General features: G+C 49.3%; 1 protein-coding gene across 4 annotated transcripts in view; it reads right to left on the bottom strand.

Annotated features, from left to right (window-relative positions):
- REXO1 (RNA exonuclease 1 homolog) overlaps positions 1 to 19,987 on the bottom strand; it is a 184,380-nt gene that overhangs the window by 127,298 nt on the left and 37,095 nt on the right. The gene's annotated exons all lie outside the window — the stretch shown is intronic.

Raw genomic sequence — 19,987 nt, 5'->3', positions numbered from 1 at the left:
ATAAAAAGAAAATTATTCCTTACCTGCTAATTTTCGTTCCTGTAGTACTAAGGATCAGTCCAGACAGTGGGTTATGTCCCCCGTCCAGCAGATGGAGTCAGAGCAAACTTCGGAGGGTGCTGGCATATAAGCTGGTGCACCCCTCCTAGATCCTCAGTATCGAGAATATCAAAGCCAAGCCAGAGCACTGGACAGACCGAGAAGGATGGATCAAGCATATTCGCAATTGAAACTGCAAACTTTGAAAAAACAATGCAACTTGCAAAGAGAACTGTCGAACCGATATAAACACACAGACAAAAAGCCAGAAAGAGAGAAGGCTAAACAGTAGGACAGGAGAGAGAATATATGAGCAGGTTAACCCCTAGACCCGAACAAGACCAGGGCGGGCATCTGGACTGATCCTTAGTACTACAGGAACGAAAATTAGCAGGTAAGGAATAATTTTCTTTTCCCTGTACGTACCAGGATCAGGCCAGCCGGTGGGATGTACCAAAGCTTCCCTAAACTGGGTGGGTCCCTGAGAACCCTGCTCGAAGTACCCTGTCCCCAAAGGAGCCTGAGTCAGCTGCCGGCAAGTGGAGCCGGTAATGTCTGGAGAACGTGTGCAGGGACTTCCAAGTCGCTGCCCGACAGATTTCCTGAACGGAGACGTACTGGGACTCCGCACAGGTGGTGGCCTGGGCATGCAAGGAATGAGCCTTGATCCCTACCGGAGGATCCCTACCTGTGCCAATGTATGCCGATGCCACCGCTTCCTTGAGCCATCGCGCAATTGTAGTCTTCGACGCTTGGTGGCCATTTCTATTCCCGGACCAGAGTACAAAGAGATGATCAGAGACACGAAATTCATTAGTTACCTCTAAGTAATGTAGGAGGATGCGATTTACGTCCAGGCGCCTGAGTGATTTAGGGGCGTCCGCCGGGAAGGACGGTAGTTCCACTGTCTGGTTCAAGTGGAACGACGAAACCACCTTGGGCAGGAACGAAGGGATTGTCCGTATGGAGATACCCAAGTCCATGAACCGAAGGAAGGGTTCCCTGCAGGAGAGAGCTTGAAGCTCAGAAATGCGCCGCGCCGAGGCTATGGCCACCAGGAAAATCGCTTTCAGAGTGATATCCTTGAGAGAGGACTGATGCAGGGGTTCGAAGGGAGGCCCCGCGAGGGCCTGCAGAACCAGATTGAGATTCCAGGAAGGGTAAGGACGACGCACCGGCGGCCGCAGATGCTTGACCCCCTTGAGAAACCGTGAGATGTCCGGATGGGCCGATGGATCTGGTCTTCCCGAGGAGCGAGCTAGGGAAGCCAGTGCCGAGACTTGCACTTGCAGAGAATAGTAGGAGAGGCCTTTCTCCAGGCCCTCCTGGAGGAACGCCAGGATCTGCTGTAAGGAGGCTGCGGTCGCGTGGGCACCTTGTGCTGAACACTATACTTCAAACACCTTCCACACCCGCACGTAAGAAGTCTTGCGCGCTTTGAGGAGGGTGTCTACGACGGAGACTGCGTAGCCCTTGCGCAGGAGACTCCTCCTCTCAAAAGCCAGGCCGCAAGACAGAAGTGTTCCGCCTGGTCCGAAAATACCGGACCCTGGCGGAGCAGTCGAGGCAGGTGCGAGAGCCGAAGGGGACCATCCACCGCAATGTTGAGCAGGTCTGCGCACCATGGCCGACGCGGCCACTCCGGAGCCACGAGGATTACCGTTCCGTGGTGAAACTCTATCCTCCTTAGCACCTTGCCCACCAGAGGCCAAGGGGGAGGAAGACAGAGTAGGAGCCGGGGCGGCCAGGGGAGAACTAGGGCGTCCACTCCTTCTGCGCCGCACTCCCTTCTGCGACTGAAGAACCGGGGGGCTTTTGCGTTGGAGGAGGTTGCCATGAGATCCATAGAGGGCATCCCCCAGCGCCGGGTGATGAGAGCCATCGCCTCGTCGGAGAGAGTCCATTCTCCGGGATCCAACGCCTGACGGCTCAAGTAGTCCGCTTGAATGTTGTCCACCCCGGCAATGTGCGAGGCCGCCAGGCGGTCGAGGAAACGTCCCGCCCATGCCATCAGGCGAGCGGCTTCGAGAGCTACCTGACTGCTTCTGGTACCCCCTTGTCGGTTGATGTAAGCCACCGTTGTCGAATTGTCTGAGAGAACACGAACCGCCTGACCTCTGATCAGGGGCAGAAAATGTATGAGCGCCAGACGCACCGCTCTGGTCTCCAGACGATTGATCGGCCAGGCCGCCTGTTCCTTTGTCCACTGACCCTGAGCCGAGCTCCTGAGGCAAACGGCCCCCCAACCGGACAGACTGGCATCGGTAGTGACCACTACCCAATCCGGTGCCTCCAGAGGACAACCTTGAGCCAAGTTCCTGGGGTCCAGCCACCACCGCAAGCTGTACCTGGTGGTCGGAGTAAGGGGGAGTACCGCCTGGTAATCCCAAGAGACTGGCTTCCACCTCGAGAGCAGGGCCATTTGCAAGGGTCTCAGGTGTGCAAAGGCCCAAGGTACTAGGTCTATCGCGAACTCCATTGATCCTAGAATTTGGAGGTAGTCCCACACCGTGTGTACCGGAAGAGAAGCAAACCGGACGATTTGATCTCGCAGGGATTGAGCTTTGTCCGGACGAAGGAAGACCTTGCCCTGCGCTGTGTCGAAGCGCGCCCCCAGGAAGTCCAATTGCTGGGAAGGCAGCAGACTGCTCTTGTTGAAGTTCACCACCCAGCCAAGAGTCTGGAGGAAGGTTACTACTCTGTCGACTGCCGCCTGTCCCTGCGAAAGAGTCTTCGCCCGAATGAGCCAATCGTCCAGGTAAGGATGGACCAGGATCCCCTCTCTACGTAGTGCGGCTGCCACTACTACCATGACCTTGGTGAAGGTTCTGGGCGCGGTCGCCAGCCCGAAGAGTAGAGCCTGGAACTGAAAATGTTGACTCAAGATTTTGAAGCAAAGGAACCTCCGATGGGCCGGTAGGATCGGAATGTGCAGATAGGCCTCTGTCAGATCGAGAGAGGCTAGGAACTCCCCCTGATGCACTGCTGCAATGACACAGCGAAGAGTTTCCATGCGGAACCGGGAGATCCGGAGCACTTTGTTGACTTCCTTGAGATCCAGAATGGGATGAAAGGAGCCGTCCTTTTTGGGAACCACGAAGTAAATTGAATAATGCCCCGAGCCCACCTCTCCTGAGGGGACGGGCGAGATGGCTCCCAGGTCCAGAAGCCTGTCTAGCGTGTGCTGTACCCCCAGGCGCTTGGGACTTGACCCGCAGGGAGAGAAGATGAACCTGTCGCTGGGAAGCCGGACAAACTCCAACACGTAGCCGTGTCTTAGTATGTCCAGGACCCACTGGTCCGTGGTGATGTTTGTCTACTCCTCGTAGAACAGCGCGATGTGACCTCCAATCCGGGGTAGCGAGGAGTGGACTGGCATCATTGAGGCGGCTTGCCAGAGGCTCCCTGCGTCGAGGAGTCCCTGGGGGATCTGCGACCCCGAAAGGGCCGGGGCCACGACTGATCTGGCTGAGGGCGCCCTAGGGCCTTGTTGCTTGGCACCTTTATAACGCCGCTGGGCGCGGGAACGGTTCCTGGGAGCCGAAAAAGACAGACGATAGGATCGCTGACGGTCTTCGGGCAACCTGTGGACCGAATTTTCCCCTAGAGACTTGATGATCTGATCGAGGTCTTCGCCAAAAAGAAACCTGCCCTTGAAAGGCAGGGCCCCCAGGCTTGATTTGGAGGAGGCGTCCGCTGCCCAGTTCCGAAGCCACAAGAGACATCTGGAGGAAACCGCCAACACCATAGTTCTCGCAAGAACCCGCAGCAGGTCGTGTAGAGCATCGGCCCCGTAAGCGATGACTGCTTCCAGCCAGTCCGCCTGAGCCGCCTCATCCGGTGGCAACTGCTGCGAAGTGAGGAGCTGTTGAACCCATCAAAGACCGGCTCTTTGAGTAAGGGAGCCGCAGATGGCTGCCCGGACCCCCACCGCCGAGACCTCAAAGATCTTCTTGAGGGCGACCTCCAGCTTCCTGTCCAGTAGATTCCGAAGGGCCGTGCCCCCTGTTACCGGGATTGTGGTTCTCTTCGTGACGGCGGAGACCGCCGAGTCAACCTTGGGGACCTTAAGGAGCTCCAGGAAGTCTCCAGGTAGAGGATAGAGCTTGTCCATAGCCCTGCCGACCCGGAGGGACGCCTCCGGAGTGTCCCACTCTCTCACGAGAAGCTGGAGAAACGAATCATGAATAGGAAAGGTCCGTGCGCCAAGGGACACAGGCCCGCCAACACTGGATCCCCCTTCTTGGTAGAGGAGGCTACGGAGGGAGCCGGGGGACCTGGGGGCTCGACGGGAGGATCGAGGTCCAATTCCTGAAGAACGTGAGGAATGAGGTCCGCCAACTCTTCCCTACGGAAGATCCGGAGCACCCTCGGGTCGTCACATTCCAAGTGCGCTGCCAGGGTCGTATCATCTGCCGGCGACGCCGGGTCACCCCCTGGGTCCGGCGAAGGAGACGTCCCGCCCAGGGGCAGCGGCAGGCCCAGGGGCACCCTGGGACCCCCCCACCACAGCCCCCGCTACTGAGCCCGCCGCACCTGCGATCCTTGGAACTTTAGCAGGCGGGGGAACCGCAGCTGACCCCCCCCCCGGCGGATGCAGACTTTGGAGATATGCCTGGTGTATGAGCACCACGAAGTCCGCCGAAAAACCGAGGGGGGGGGGGTAGGAGTGGACCCGGATCGGCGGTGACAGCGGCGAAAAATCATGCTGAATCTCCTCAGCATAGGATCCCATGCTGCCCTCCAGTTCTAAGATGGCCGCCGCTCCCACCAAAGGAGGGGGCGGGGCTATTCCCCGAGGCCCGCGGCGCTCCGAGCGCAGCAGAGAAGTTGTCGGGGGAGCGGCGCATGTCTCCCCCCCAGGGAGACACCTGCCGCAGGGGCCTTCCCGTGACCCGCCCAGTCCCGGGCCGCCGCAGGAAGGGCAACAAGTGCACTGCATAGCGTGGGTCCGGGGGTGGGAACAACGGCGCTGAAGTCAGCCAAGCCAAGAGTCACACCGCGGGAGGAGCGGGCCCACCTCGCTCGACTCGGGAACCCCTCCCCCCCGGGGGCGGCAAGGGAATGGGACCTCCGTGCCGCTGCGGCCCCGGGGAATGGCGCATCGCAGGGCCACGGGGGGAGGAGAGGAACCGCGGCTGAGAGGAGGGGAGAAGCTGGTACCACTAGCATCCACCCCCTAATGCCAAAGATCCACTGCTGCAAAGCAAAGAAACAGTAAAAAACCAAAACTTACCCCCGAAGAGACAGCAAGGAAGACTGAGCGAGGGGAGGGGGGGGGGGGGGGAGGAGAGAGGAGGCAGCCCTGATGGCAAGAAAAGGTAGGGAGTGCAAAACCCTAACCGCCTCTCTACTGGTTTTCTTTTTTTTGTACAGAAACCTGCTTGATCCAACCTAAGGAGAAGAATAGTGAGAAGAATAAAAATGTGGAACAGAAGCCACCAGTTAGGGGAAGCAACGGGTTCCCCTCCTCACATCTGCTGGAGTCAGAGAGATACTGGGGATCTAGGAGGGGTGCACCAGCTTATATGCCAGCACCCTCCGGTTTGCTCTGACTCCATCTGCTGGACGGGGGACATAACCCACTGTCTGGACTGATCCTGGTACGTACAGGGAATACATTTTTTTACAAAATGAGCAAAATAAAAAGGCATTTTAGAACTGGTAAAGGAAGAAACTTCCACAAACACTTTTCTCAATGGGAACAGGGGAAAAATGTATCAAACACAACAGAAAAATCTTTTTCATTTTAGTGCTGGCCTCTTACTGTGCACATGAGAACAACCAGAAATCAACAGGCAGAGGGTTAGTCAGATCTGCTGAAGAGGGACAGCAATAGTAAGAAGCTGATATCCAATTATTTTTAGAAGTATTTTTTTATACAGTTTTGTTTTCCAGTCACATTAACCCTATTTTCAGCACACAATCCTGACCCCCACTAATTTGAATTCCTGGAATACCTGGGTCTGAATAAACTTTTGAAACGCATCCATATATACAAGCAGGGCATCAAATGAATTGGCTATAAATCCTAATCAATTTATTAATGTGCTGCCTTTAAAGAGCCAGCTGCTCCTCTATAGAAACCAAATGCCATATTATTGGTCTGCAATAACTTACTAAGGATAGAAAAGTCCACCCCTTGGGCACAATATTCAGTAACTGGCAGGCTCTTTAGAAGTTATTATTGTGCAGCTGGGTACTGTTCAATATTACTTCTAAAATAACACTGTAAATTGCTATTTTACAATGACTGGTGGATGACTGTTGATCTCAACTATGTCAGCTGAGATGTGTGGATCACACATCAGCTTCTCTCCTGATGTTGTCTTATCAATACTGGGGGAAACAGGAAGCTGGTGTTAAATGCCAGTTGGTGTGGCAGTCCAAATATTGGGGCAGATTTCCAAGGATTTACGCGCGTTGGGGGGGGGGGGGGGGGGGGGTTATGCCGGCAGCACGTGTAAAGCCCCGGGACGTGTGTATGTCCCGGTGCTTTTCTGAATGGGCGGGCAGGGGGCGGTCCGGGAGGTGTGGCCAAGGCCTCCGGCACAGGGGGATCGCGCGCTGGCAATCGGCTGGTGCACGCAAGTTAAGCCTGGGGGGTGGGATAGGGAGGGGAAGGGGGGGGAAGCCAGTGGGGTTCCCAGAGGGCTCGGTACGCGCAACTTGCGCACTCCCTAGTGTGCACTCCCCTTGCATGCGCCGACCCCTGATTTTATAACGTGCGCGCCACTGCGAGTTGCATGTTATAAAATCGGGTGTACATTTGTGCGCGCCAGGTCGTGCGCACAAACGTACGCCCGCGCTAAGGTTTTAAAATCTGCCCCATTGTGATGCCACTTAGTTAAGAAAAAATATATATGTTTATACATACATAAAATATACACACAAAATATGAATGTGCCAAATCTGACAGCATTTAAAACAAATTATTTCATTTATTCAATGGTAGCAATAAAGTAAGCTTACCATATATTGTCCTCATAAGGCATGTCAATCCCTGACCTTCTCTAGCAGCAAGATATCAGCTCAATGTCCATGCCAATTCAGTCCTGGGCTACTACTAATCATATTTTTAGAGCCTACTCGATGTACAGGTACCAATCAGTCTTGAATGAGTAGATTTTTGTGTCTGCTTACCAGCGGGCAACTACTTCTTAGGTCACTAAGACACCTGCTACTTAATGGCCACCAGAGATTAATGACTTTTCTTTCATACCGATTAGGACTAGATTTAATTCAGCAACCTAAAAATGACCAAATGCATGCTGAATGGACCAATCCAAAAGCACCACTCTATTTAAATACAGCATCCCTCAGCACAAATTAAAATTCACAAAAACAATTAAATCTGTTTAAAAGAAATGGTATCAAACTTAAACAGCACATCAGTAAACTTAAAATTTTTTTATACCTACAGATAATTCCCATATGAAAAACATCTGAGAATACAGTTCACTAGTTTTGCTAGGAACGTGAACTGCAAGTTATATATATATATTTTTTTTTTATTTATTTATTTTTTTTTTTTTTAATTTCAAATCACTAACATAGTAAATGACAGCAGATAAAAACCAAAATGGTCCATCCAGTCTGCCCACAAGGTGTTTAGTGTTGTAAAAGCCACTCTATGCAGGTTACTCTAAGGGTAAGGATGTGATTAGCTAATATTCTCAGATTTTACCAGGGTAAAATGGTCTCCTTTCGGCTTCACTTATGAATGGAAAATTGTACAGCTGAGAGAGAGGCATAACAGCACTATTGTTCACTGCAGTGGACAATGTAAGTTTCAAAGTGCTGTAGACATGCTGTTGCATTGCTGACAATATAAAATTTAGGTTAAAGAGAAAACAAAGTCCTATTGTGCATGTATATATTAAAAGATGCCAAGTGTGATGTTTCTTATTTGTACTATGAAGAGATGTCCTCAAATACAGTAAAAGGAATATGCCTATTGTGAAGAAATGTGGCACCAAGAGAGAAGCTGAGGACCATGCTCAGACTTTTACCAGATTTTGGGATCAATGCACACATTTTCAGTATTGACTGCACAAAACCATGGGCATCATTGATATACAAGCTGCATCAGGGTCAATCAGTGCCAGTTATACTTGATGGTTAAGTAGATGCCTAGATACTTTTCATGCCTTGATCAAACAACCCAGGAGATGCCTCCTTTCAATACAGCTAAATTCTACACATTTTCCTCCAACATGCAGACTTTTAGTGGCATCATGGGAGGGCAATTTTCAAACAGAAGATTTAAATGGGCAAAATACTTTTTACATGAATAGTTTTGAAAGTTGCCCTCATTTTCTCAGAAAAGCTATTTGCCACGGCTTCTTATTGTTTTTGAAAAATTGAAGTAGAAAACCCAAAAGTCTGACCTTTGGATAAAGCATTGGAAAAATCAAGTTTGCTTACTGTAAACAGTGTTTTCCGTAGATAGCAGGATGAAGCAGCCATGCTGTCTGCGTGATGTCATCTGACGGCGCTCATGTGGACTCTCTCTCTCCAATAAGTTAGAGATTTGCTCTGCTATGACTGCTTGGCACTTCCCGCGCAAAGCGCGTCATTGGTCTCCTAGTCTTTAGAAAAGCAGAGGGCAGTACCGTGGGGGTCTGGAAGGATTAGAGAGGCATGTCCAGGGAGGAGGGAGGATACGCATGGCTAATTCATCCTGCTATCTACGAAAAATACAGTTTATGGTAAGCAAACTTGCTTTTTTCCCCCGTCGATAAGTAGGCTGAATTAGCCATGCTGTCTGGGAGTCCCAAGCTTCAGGTTACAAAAAAGGAAAATTGAATGGAAAGGTAAAAGGATGAGGGTGGAACTTGTGTGTACCATCTCACCATTCCAGTTCTTCCTTTGTCTGTTCCTATTTTTTTTTTTTAACCTACTCCCTTGGTCGACATGTCTTTCTGGTTAACCACACTTTGACAAAACTGTTGGCCCTAAGATGCTATCTGAAGCTGCAAGTTGGTCTAGGCAGTACTGAGAGGTGAAGGTGTGGATAGATGATCATGTTGCTGCTTTACAAATATCTTCAATTGGCACATTCCGAAGATGTACTACTGAGGACAGTGTGGCTCGCACCTGGTGTGCCTTGACTGATCCTGACAATGGCAAATGCGCTGACTTGTGGCAGAATTGAATGCAATCTGTGATCCAGTTGGACACTATCCTCTTGGAGACTGCCACTCCCAGTGTATTAGGATTAAATGAGAAGAACAACTGTGAAGTGTACTGGTGAGGCTGTATTCTTTGTTTATTCTTTGCTCTCCTACAGTCCAAAGAATGTAATAATCTCTCTAGACTATTATGTGGTTTGGAAAAGAAGATAAGGAGTAAAATGGCTTGATTGATGTGAGCAGCAGACCCTATTTTGGGAGGAATATGGATGCACCCTGAGTACTACCTTCTCATGATAAAACTGCAAGTAAAGGTGAGAAGTGCACCAAGGCCTGGAGTTCACTTACTCGTTGAGCTGAGGTGATAGCCACAAGAAGAATCACCTTCCATGCCAACGTATTTGCCACTCTGGGTAGATACGTTGCACGTAGGGTCATCAAGATTTCAATGGCCTACGCCCATATCCATACTGCCTCCCTGCGGAGAAGCAGGAACCCAAGCCTCCTTGCTTGGTCACACAGAACACAGCCACCTGATTTTCCGTGTAAATCATAAGGGTGTGGGCCTTATAGTAGATGAGGGAAGGCCCTTTGAGCATATCTCATGGCTCTGAGTTAAAGCAGGTTGATCTGGTAGGACTGTTCCTCCACAGGCCATGTGTCTTGTAGTGTCACTCGGCCACACCTACAAGTCGCGCGATCTGCGCAGACCCGTCGGGGACAAGGGCTCACCTCCACTTACCGACTCGCTCGCCATCGGCCCCTCAAACGGCCCAACACGACCTCCATCCAGCAGCAGTAAGCCCTACCCACTGTCAGCAGCGTCCCTTACATGACCAGAGCCCTTAAAGGGCCTACGCCAGACACAGGCGTCGCACGACAAAGGGGCCTGTCCCTTAGTGCGCCCCTTTATGCCTCCCCACCAATGCACCCTCCCCTCACCTCCTAGGAACCCCTACAAACTCTCCTACCCACAAGACCCACTCCTTGGCCCTCGACAATCCCCAACCCCCACCCCATACCCAAGGTACCCTTTGCCCGCCACAGCACCTCCTCACACAAACAACCCCAACCCTCCCAGCCAAACCCACCGCCTTTACAATAATTTCACTGGCGCAGCAATCACCACAAGACATCACACACCATCCATAACACCTCCACACTCCCTCCACACCATGGATACTTACAGAAATCACCAACATCAAACTGCATCTGCTTCATTAACAAGAAACATAACATACCCCAATGCCCACGACGCCTGACAGCCATTCCTACAAACCCAAACGCCCACATGGCAACAATCTCAGTTCTAACACTGTTCCTGATTAACGCCCAATCCGTCTCCAAGAAAATCCCCATACTACATGACCTCCTAATGGACAACCTCCCATCCTCTGTATCACCGAGTCCTGGCTCAAAAGCTCAGACACAGCATTAATCAACCAACTACCTCACTCAGTATACAGCATCGTCTCCTCGCCTAGACAAAAAAAAAAAGGGAGGTGGCCTACTCTTCCTGGCCTTAAAGAAATTCAAGCTCACATATAAGAAAATTACTTCTTACCTGCTAATTTTCGTTCCTGTAGTACTATGGATCAGTCCAGACGGTGGGTTATGTCCCCCGTCCAGCAGATGGAGTCAGAGCAAACTTCGGAGGGTGCTGGCATATAAGCTGGTGCACCCCTCCTGTATCCTCAGTATCGAGAATATCAAAGCCAAGGAAGAGTACTGGACAGACCAAGGCAGGTGGATCAAGCAAAACCCTGAACAATCAACCGTAAACCGTGAAAAAAACTATGCAACGTGCAATAAGAACTGTCCAAACAGGGAAAAACACAGACACACAGGTTCAGATCCCCGAAGGGAGAATAACCAGGAGAATAGGAAGACAGAAGAGACGAACGAGCAGGTTCCCTCCTAGATCTCAAGAGACGTCCATGGAGGGCGTCTGGACTGATCCATAGTACTACAGGAACGAAAATTAGCAGGTAAGAAGTAATTTTCTTTTCCCTGTACGTACTAGGATCAGTCCAGACGGTGGGATGTACCAAAGCTTCCCTAAACCGGGTGGGTCCCCGGGAAGCCTGCTCGAAGGACCCTGTCCCCAAAGCTGAGAGTGTCTCGTCGTCCGCCTGCGACGCCGGGTCGCCCCCCAGCCCCGGTAGGGGCGCGGGCGTAATCAGGGGGGCCCTGGGGCTGCCTCCCCCGGCCCCTGATCCTGCCACCGACGCACCTGCCAGTCTTGGGGCTTTAGCGGGAGGAGGAGTGGGAACCGAGCCCCCCTGTGGATTCAGGCTCTGTAGGTACGCTTGGTGCATGAGCACCACAAAATCCGCCAAGAAACCCGATGGGCCCGCTGATGGGGTGGGAAGGGGGTCCTTGGAAAGCCCGGAGGAGGAGGGGGAGGGAAGAGGCCCCGGATCCAGGCTCGTGGGCGCCAGAGGTAAAAAATCCCCCGAGGTTTCTTCTGCGTCAGAGCCCATGCTACTTTCCAGCTCCAAGATGGCCGCCGCTCCCGCCAACGACGGGGGCGGGCCCAGCCCCCGAGGCCCGCGGCGCTCTGCTCGCGGTGGAGAAGTGGGCAGGAGAGCGGTGCTAGTCTCCCCTCCAGGAAGGCACCTGCCGCAGAGACCGTCCCTCGATGCGGCTTGTCCCGGGCCGCCACAGGCTGAACAACGGACGCGCTGCATCGCGAACGTCCGGGGAGGGGGGGGCCAATGCACACGAGGCAGCAACGCCGAAGAACTCGCTGCGGGAGGAGCGGGGCGCCGCGCCCGAGCTCAACTCAAATCCGCCCCAACAGCCCCGGGGGCGGCAGGGGAATGAAACGTCCTTGCCGCCTGCAGTCCCGGGGAATGTGACGTCGCGGGACCGCGGGGAGAGGGCGAAAGACCGTGACTGGAGTGAGGGGAGAGGCTGGCCCCACCAGCATCCACCGTCGGAGAACGCCAAAGCGAGCTAGAAGGAAAGAAATACAAAAACTCCCCCCCAAAAACACTTACCCTGTGCCCCTCCGGGATAGGAAGCGAGACGGGGGGGGGGAAAGGAAGGAAGAGGCAGTCCAAATGGCAAGCCTGAACAGAAACAAACGTGGCGCCAGCCGAGCCGGCTCACCACAACAAAACTTTTTTTTTTTTTTTTTCAAACTAATAAGATTTAATAACTTGATCCACCGGAAGATAGAATAATAAGAAAAAACAAGTGACGAGTCACTCAGTAGAGGGAACCATGAGTTCCCCTTCTCACATCTGCTGGAGTCAGAGAGATACTGAGGATACAGGAGGGGTGCACCAGCTTATATGCCAGCACCCTCCGAAGTTTGCTCTGACTCCATCTGCTGGACGGGGGACATAACCCACCGTCTGGACTGATCCTAGTACGTACAGGGAACACCCCATCAACTTACCTCCTCCACTGGAAATAGGCCTCTTTAAAGCAAAACAAACCTACAAATAATGCTGGATTATGCCCCGCCAAAATGCCTAGAACTCCATTTATCCTCTCTCATAGAAGCCATTCCCTCCCACATCAACATGGACATACCTGCAATTATCCTAGGGGACTTCAACCTCCACATATACACAACTCCCCTACCTCCTTCATGCAAACTCCTACTTGATATTATGACAGCAATTGGATTTAAACAAATAATCAACACACCGACCCAGAAATCAGGCCACACCCTCGACCTCATATTTATCAACGACAAAATATCACACACTAACAACCCACCTACAGCAACCAGCATTCCTTGGTCGGATCACAAACTCATTCAGGCCACACTTCAACTGGAAACCAACAACAAAAAATACATCAAATTCCTCAAACCTTGCTCCAGTGAAGACCTTAAAGAAGTCCTCCCCACCGCCTTAAAATCTCTGGACCTCAACACAGCACACTCAGCCATCAACTCATGGCTCACCATTAACTCTGAAGTCGCAAAATCCAAATGTCCAATCACCACCAAAGTAATCAGACAACCCGCACAAAGCACCATGGTACAAACCTGAACTGAAAAACATCAAGCGACTACTCAGACAAGCCGAAAGAAAATGGAGAAGAGACCCAACCTCATGCCAACTGGACAAATACAGGACACTACTATACATCTACAAAACAAACACAGAGAAAGCAAAATGTGAATACTATGTAAAGAAAATCCACGACCACCAATTCAACCCCAGAGCCCTTTTCGCCTTCGTCTCCAAACTGATGCAACCAAACCACTCGCACCAACAACAAAGACCCCCCCCCCCCTCCAAAACTTGTGAAGAACTAGCCCAATATCTTCTCTGAGAAAATCACAAAATTAATAACATCAATCCTCCAAGCAATGAAATGCTGAACCCTCTGGGCGCAACAGTCCCTACATGGACCAACTTCAAACTCATTGCCTCAACTGAAGTAAAAAAAAATTATACAAAAAATAAACCCAGCCGCCCATCCCCTCGACCCTATCCTAGTTAAAACCCTTAAACTAATCCCAGAAATTTATTGCCAGACCTATAGCAGACATAATTAACACATCCCTCGAACAAGGTAACTTCCCTGAAGCCCTGAAATGCGCAGTAATCAAACCCATACTCAAAAAACCACATCTTGACGCTTCCAACCCAGCCAATTTTAGACCCATATCCAATCTACCATTCATCTCAAAGATTCTGGAAAAAAATCGTAAACCACCAACTCTCTGAACACCTTGAAACCCAGAAAATACTGTACCCCTCACAACACAGCTTCAGGAAGTCATTCAGCACAGAGACACTCCTTCTAACCTTCACTGACACAGCACTCAGAGGACTAGACGCTGGCCACTCCTACCTTCTGATACTACTGGATATATCTGCGGCCTTCGACACAATCGACCATGATATCCTTCTAACCAGGCTAAGGGAGATTGGATTAGGAGACACCACCATAAAATGGTCCGGCTCTTACCTATCAAACAGAACATACAAAGTAGGACTCAACACCAGTGAATCAAAGCAATTCCCCCTCTCACACGGCGTCCCACAAGAATCACTCTCCTCCACCCTCTTCAACATATACATGCTCCCCCTCTACAAGCTCCTCTCGGACCTGGGCCTCTCCCATTACGTCTCTGCAGACGACATCCAGATCCTACTGCCCTTGAAAGAGAACATTACTACAATGGGAGTCTCTCTCATATCAAATACAAAAACTCCTAACTCAGATATTGCTCTCCCTCAACCATAAGAAAACCGAAATACTATACATATCAAACAAACCCTCCACAAAAAGCATTCAAAACCCCTTGATCACACAACCTAACATTCAACTCACATCAATCGTAAAAGACCTAGGCGTCACCTTAGACTCCGAACTAAACCTAAAAAAATACATCAACGCAATAATAAGAGAGAGCTACTTCAAGCTACAGGTCCTCAAACTCAAACCCCATCTATTCAATCATGACTACCAGTCAATGCTCCAGGCCCTCCTATTCTCCAAGCTAGACTATTGCAACTCCCTCCTCCTCGGGCTCCCAGCATCCACACTCAATCCTCTGCAACTACTGCAAAATGCAGCTGCCAGATCTCTCACAAACAGCAAAAGCTCCACCCATATCACTCCCATTCTTAAAGACCTCTACTAGCTCCTTATAACCCACAGAATACAATACAAAACCCAAACCCTCATGCATAAGACCAACAATGAAAAGATAGACTGGCTAAAGGACACCCTCCAACCACACGACTTGCAAAGAAACTGCCGATCCAAAAACACCGGACTACTAACCATTCCTTCCCCCAAACTGGTCCACCTTACCACAACAAGAGAACACGCCATCTCAACTGCAGTCCCCTCACTGTGGCATAAACTCCCGACACGAATCAGAACGGAACCCTCAACCCAGACATTCAAGATCATCCTAAAAACACAGCTATTCCAGAAAGCCTTCCAGCCAACGAGTTAACTTCACCCCCCCCCCCCCACTCTACAACCATGGTTAAACTCACTCCTTTCCTCACACACACCCCCAGCACCCCCTCTAAGCCCCCAACAGCCCCTCCCCACCCCAGCCACTGAGCCCTTATTAAAGTTTCTAAACAGCCAGTAATTTATTAGTTACCCCTTCAAGAAGAAGGCACCGCTATTTCAGCATCTCATACTCCCTTATGTTCCAAACGGTTAAGTTAAGTCACTTTGTTTCTTTGTATATCATACAATAGTTCCAAACTGTTACTTATTTTATTCTGTTATGATGTAAAAATAATAAGACACCATTGCCATATCCTATGAGTTACTCTGTAAATCGATGTGATATTGCATATTGAATGTCAGTATAGAAAAAACAAATAAATAAAGATAAGACGATTAGGCCCCCCCCCCCCCCAAACCCTGAATGGATGAGTCTGTGGTGAGGACAAGACTGTGGAGGGTGGGGGATTCCATAGTTAGTTCCCCAGTTGTAACCACCAATGAATGTCTTTTTGCATGTAGTCGGATAAGGTTACTTTTTTGCTTGTTGGTTGGCAATATTGGGTCCATTGAGACTTCAAGCCCCACTGAAGACACTGCATATGTAGTCGAGGGTGAATGGCTGCTGCCATGTGTCCCAGGATTACAAGCACCTGGAACACTGTGACAACCAATCTGTGGAGTAATTCTGAACCCAGGTGATGGATCCTTATGACTCTTCCGGAAGAAAGGTGCGAGACTGTATGGAGTCTACCCTGGCTCTTATGAATTGCAATATTTGGGTCAGTTTGCATACTGATTTCTCGTAGTTGATGAGGAGTCCTAGAGATTCCAGGCAAGTGATCGTTGTTTGCAGATGAGCTTGTAGGAAGATCTGGTTGGGGGAGACTATCAGCCAGTCATTCAGTTTGGGAAAAACACAGATTCCCTGGCATCTTAGATGAGCCACTGCCACAGCTAAACATTTGGTGAAAACTCTGGAAACTGAGGAAAGACCAAAGGGGAGGACTTTGTACTAGTAATGCTTCAATGCTACCTGGAAGCACAGGAATCACCAGAAGGAAGGGTGTATTGGAATGTGAGTGTAGGCATCTTTGAGATTCAAAAAGAGCACATCCAATCGCTCTTCTGAATGGTAGGATCAACTTGAGAGACATCATCTTGAACTTTTCCTTCTGAAGGTGTTTGCTGAGGGATCATAGGTCTGCAATGGGCCTGTATCCTCCCGAGCATTTCGGATTAAGGAAATACTGGGAGTAGTAACCGGTATTAATTTGGTGCTTCATTACAGATTGGATGGCCTCCTGTTGGAACAACGATTGGATCTCTTGCTCCAATAGAGGTAGTTGAGAAGCATCCTTCAAAAGGGCTGGTATGATGGGGAAGTAAAGGCTTGATCCTGAAATTCAGATGATAACCCTCACTGACGATCCTTAGAACCCACTGATCTGACGTGATTTGATTTCATTCCGAGGAAAAATGGCGTATCCTGCCTCCCACTGGCAAGTGAGGCTGTGGCTGGGCTGTCTTCAAAAAGACCAAGGTAGTTTCAAGATTGATGGTTGCGAGGGTTTCTGCTGTTTGTGGTCTCTCTGACAACCTCTAGGCTGAATTGGTTGGGACTGTGGGTGAGATTGCTGAAATTGCTGATAGGACCGAGACCTGATTGGCTGAAACTGCTTGAACAGCTTCCTCCGATAATAGTAAGGTTTACAATATTGATGATAGAACTGCTTTGCCGTGGCCTGAGAATCCAACGTCGCCGACCAGGACTGCACCGCAATGTTCTGTTCCTTAATTTGGGATACTGTGTCTTTCAGCTTGTCGCCAAACAGATTCTCGCCTGAGCACGGTAGATTTGCTAGTCTGTCGTGTATGTCTTCCCTAATGGAGCTAAGTTATTCATCGAGCAGCAATAGTGGTGATGGAGGTACAGGAAGAAGTTTCAAAGGACTCATAGACCATCCTCAACAAAATGACATAAGCCCTCCTCCAGGTCGAAAAAAGGTTGAGGCATTAGTTGCTGGCCCATTTATGAATGCAAGAATGGCTTCAATAATTATAAGCATTCATAAAGATACTGAACCATGTAAAACTGGTACTGCTGGATCTGGGATGTTAACAGTGCCAAGAAAACTTTTCAAAGTGCAAAGTCGTCAAGAAGCTTGTGTTTCTTCCCCGGAGGAGCAGACGCATGTAGCTTTGATTTTTTTTTTTTTGCACGTTTCATCGCTGATTCAACAACTGAATCATGTGGTAGTTGGACGACCCCATACGTCATGTTTGTGTTGACGTGCCATGAGTCCTGGCGTGTGGTAGCTTGTGTTGAGACCTCATGCATCAGCACCTTTTTGGTCGTCTGCATCGATGCTTTGTGGGTCGAGATGGGAGCAACGCGGTCGTTCCTATATGATTTTTCGGAGTTGACTGCGTGGACGTGTCCCCGAGATGCCTCAGCTGCTATGAACTCAATGCTCCCGCCTGGTCAGTTCGTTGAAGCGAGGTCTTTGACGACGACGACGGCACATCTGCACCAAAATCATACTTAGGGTGCCCCACAGGTCTTGGCTTGAGTTTGTTAGGTGCCTAAGCAACCTTTTGACCCTTTGTTGTCAAGTGTTTGCTCGACTTTACCCTGTGGCTCCATCGAAGACGATCTCCTTTGCCATCATAGGCGGAAATCTTAAGGCCCGGGGAAGAGTGTGTTAAGCGTCTCTGTGAGGGCACATAGCTGCCCAAAGATGAAGCCGTCCCACTTTTGTCTCTGAGAAGCGCTATTTTCGCTGCCCTCTGCGCCCATGGTGACATGCGGCTGCAGTCTCGACATGATGCCTGGTTGTGATCTGGGCCTAGGCAAAGGTAGCAATAATTGTGGCTGTCAGTGACAGATATTATGTGTTCACACTAACAATACTTGAAGCCAGGCTTCTTGGACATGGCTGGCTAGCATTGAAAAGTGCTTTTCTGGGGATTTGCTGACACGAAAAAGGAAGAAGAAACTCCAAGAATTGAGGAGACACAATGAGGAGAGAAAAAAAATGTCCGTGCATGAGCACAGAAAAAAGACGACTGAGGAGACCGATGCCGCGCAGGCGCAGCAGAGCAAAGCTCTAACTTATTGGTGAGAGTCAGTCTGCATGAGTGCCTTCAGATGACGTCACCCAGACAGCATGGCTAATTCAACCTGTTTATTGACGGAAAACAAAACAATGCTCTGTTAGTACAAGATAAATTAAAAAAAAAAAAAAAAGCATTATTAACACAAGTCTTAACATGATAAAACATAATACAAAACACTTCTCTAATTCAAATCCTACTTTAAAACAAAAACAAGTGAAGCTTAAACTATTCAAAGCTGCCCATAAGAGTTGTGGATGATTCAAGGTATATGATTTAGCAAAGAGTCCTCATATAAACTAGCTTTTATAAAGAAAATGGAAATAAACACATCTAAACAAACTCCTTTTACCTCTATTGGCAAATGGGAATGGATATTATTTTACTTTAAACGGATTTCAGTTAAAAAAAATTTACAGATATGTGCTGTAACACTACAAAAAAACAAAAACAAAAAAAAACTTAGTTGCAGGTGTCGTTTTCTTCTCACTACTGTACCCCTTTCCTCCCACAACTCTTAAAATAAGCAGGGCCAATGGAAGCACTAAGCAAACTAGGCAGTCACCTACAGCAATACCGTGAGGAAATCTCCTTCTTCCCATCTGTATTGAGGCCCCAAAGAGGAAGAAGTGTAGTGAGGACGCATGCTGGGAGGAGATGCTATCTCCATTATGAGTGGAAACACACAAACATGTTGGAGCATTGGCTGGCAAGGCAGTGAGGAGCAGAAGGCTTAGCATTTGGCCCGAGTGGTGCTCAATCAGACAAAGCAGCAGCAGCTAGGCCGCTATCCAGAGCAGGAGTCTAGAGGAGATGCAGTGGGGCCACAGCAGCCACCATCCCCTGTGGTCAAGAGCAGAAGCAGCAGGAACAGGGGGCAGAGTATCAGAAGCACCTGCAGCATGGAGCAGGAGGTACAGCATCGGAAGCACCCCACCGTCAGAAAAAAAGAGTAACAGTCCCATGGGCCGTGAGGACTGAAGGAGGAAGAGGCTGCTGCTGCCACCATGACAATCTCAGGGCATCTGGAAATCAAACATTCCCATGTATAAAGAAAATGATTATTTTTATCCTTATTAGAATAACATCTAAAAATTAAAACTATTTGTCAGCTATTTTGAAATATGTATTCTATTAGTATGATTCTGCTATTCTGATTAACGATTTGTGTCTTTATTTTGTTTAATGTTTTACGAAGAATGGTGAAGTTTCTGCTTTTCCATTGCTGTACTGCACTGTTGCGATTTCCAGTTCAGTCGCTCTCTGCATGTTTCTATTTATACTTCATGGTTTCTTTATTCTGTATTTGGTGAGGATCAGTCTGTGTTCTGCATGTGTGACCAAGGTGAGGATTTCTGCTAGCATGTAGTTTCTGTGTAAGGATCTATAGCAGCCTAGCTTCATCTGTTTTAGGGCCTGCTGTTAACATTTGCAGTGTTGACTTCTCATTGTTAATCTTCAAGTGCTAGCTTTAGTGCTGTTTTGGTAAGAGAGATTTACTATATTGTAATTATAATTCTGCTTACTCTTGATTTTCTGAGGGCCAAGCCCATTCCAAACATGTGTTACAATAAGTCTAATACTACGAGTTTCAAGTGTCTTTGCAGGGTTTTCTGGTTGGCACCACAGCAGTGCATGTAAATATAATGCACATGCTGTAAGCAATATTTTTACCTTAGCAGACTGTACTTTGTCCTTTTCGTGTAAAATCTACAGTATTATAAATGCACAATTGTTTAAATTGTGTGTGGGGG

Source organism: Rhinatrema bivittatum, chromosome 8 (genome assembly GCF_901001135.1).
Source record: "Rhinatrema bivittatum chromosome 8, aRhiBiv1.1, whole genome shotgun sequence".
In the NCBI taxonomy this organism is placed as follows: Eukaryota; Metazoa; Chordata; class Amphibia; order Gymnophiona; family Rhinatrematidae; genus Rhinatrema; species Rhinatrema bivittatum.
This window is presented reverse-complemented; position numbering and strand designations above follow the sequence as displayed.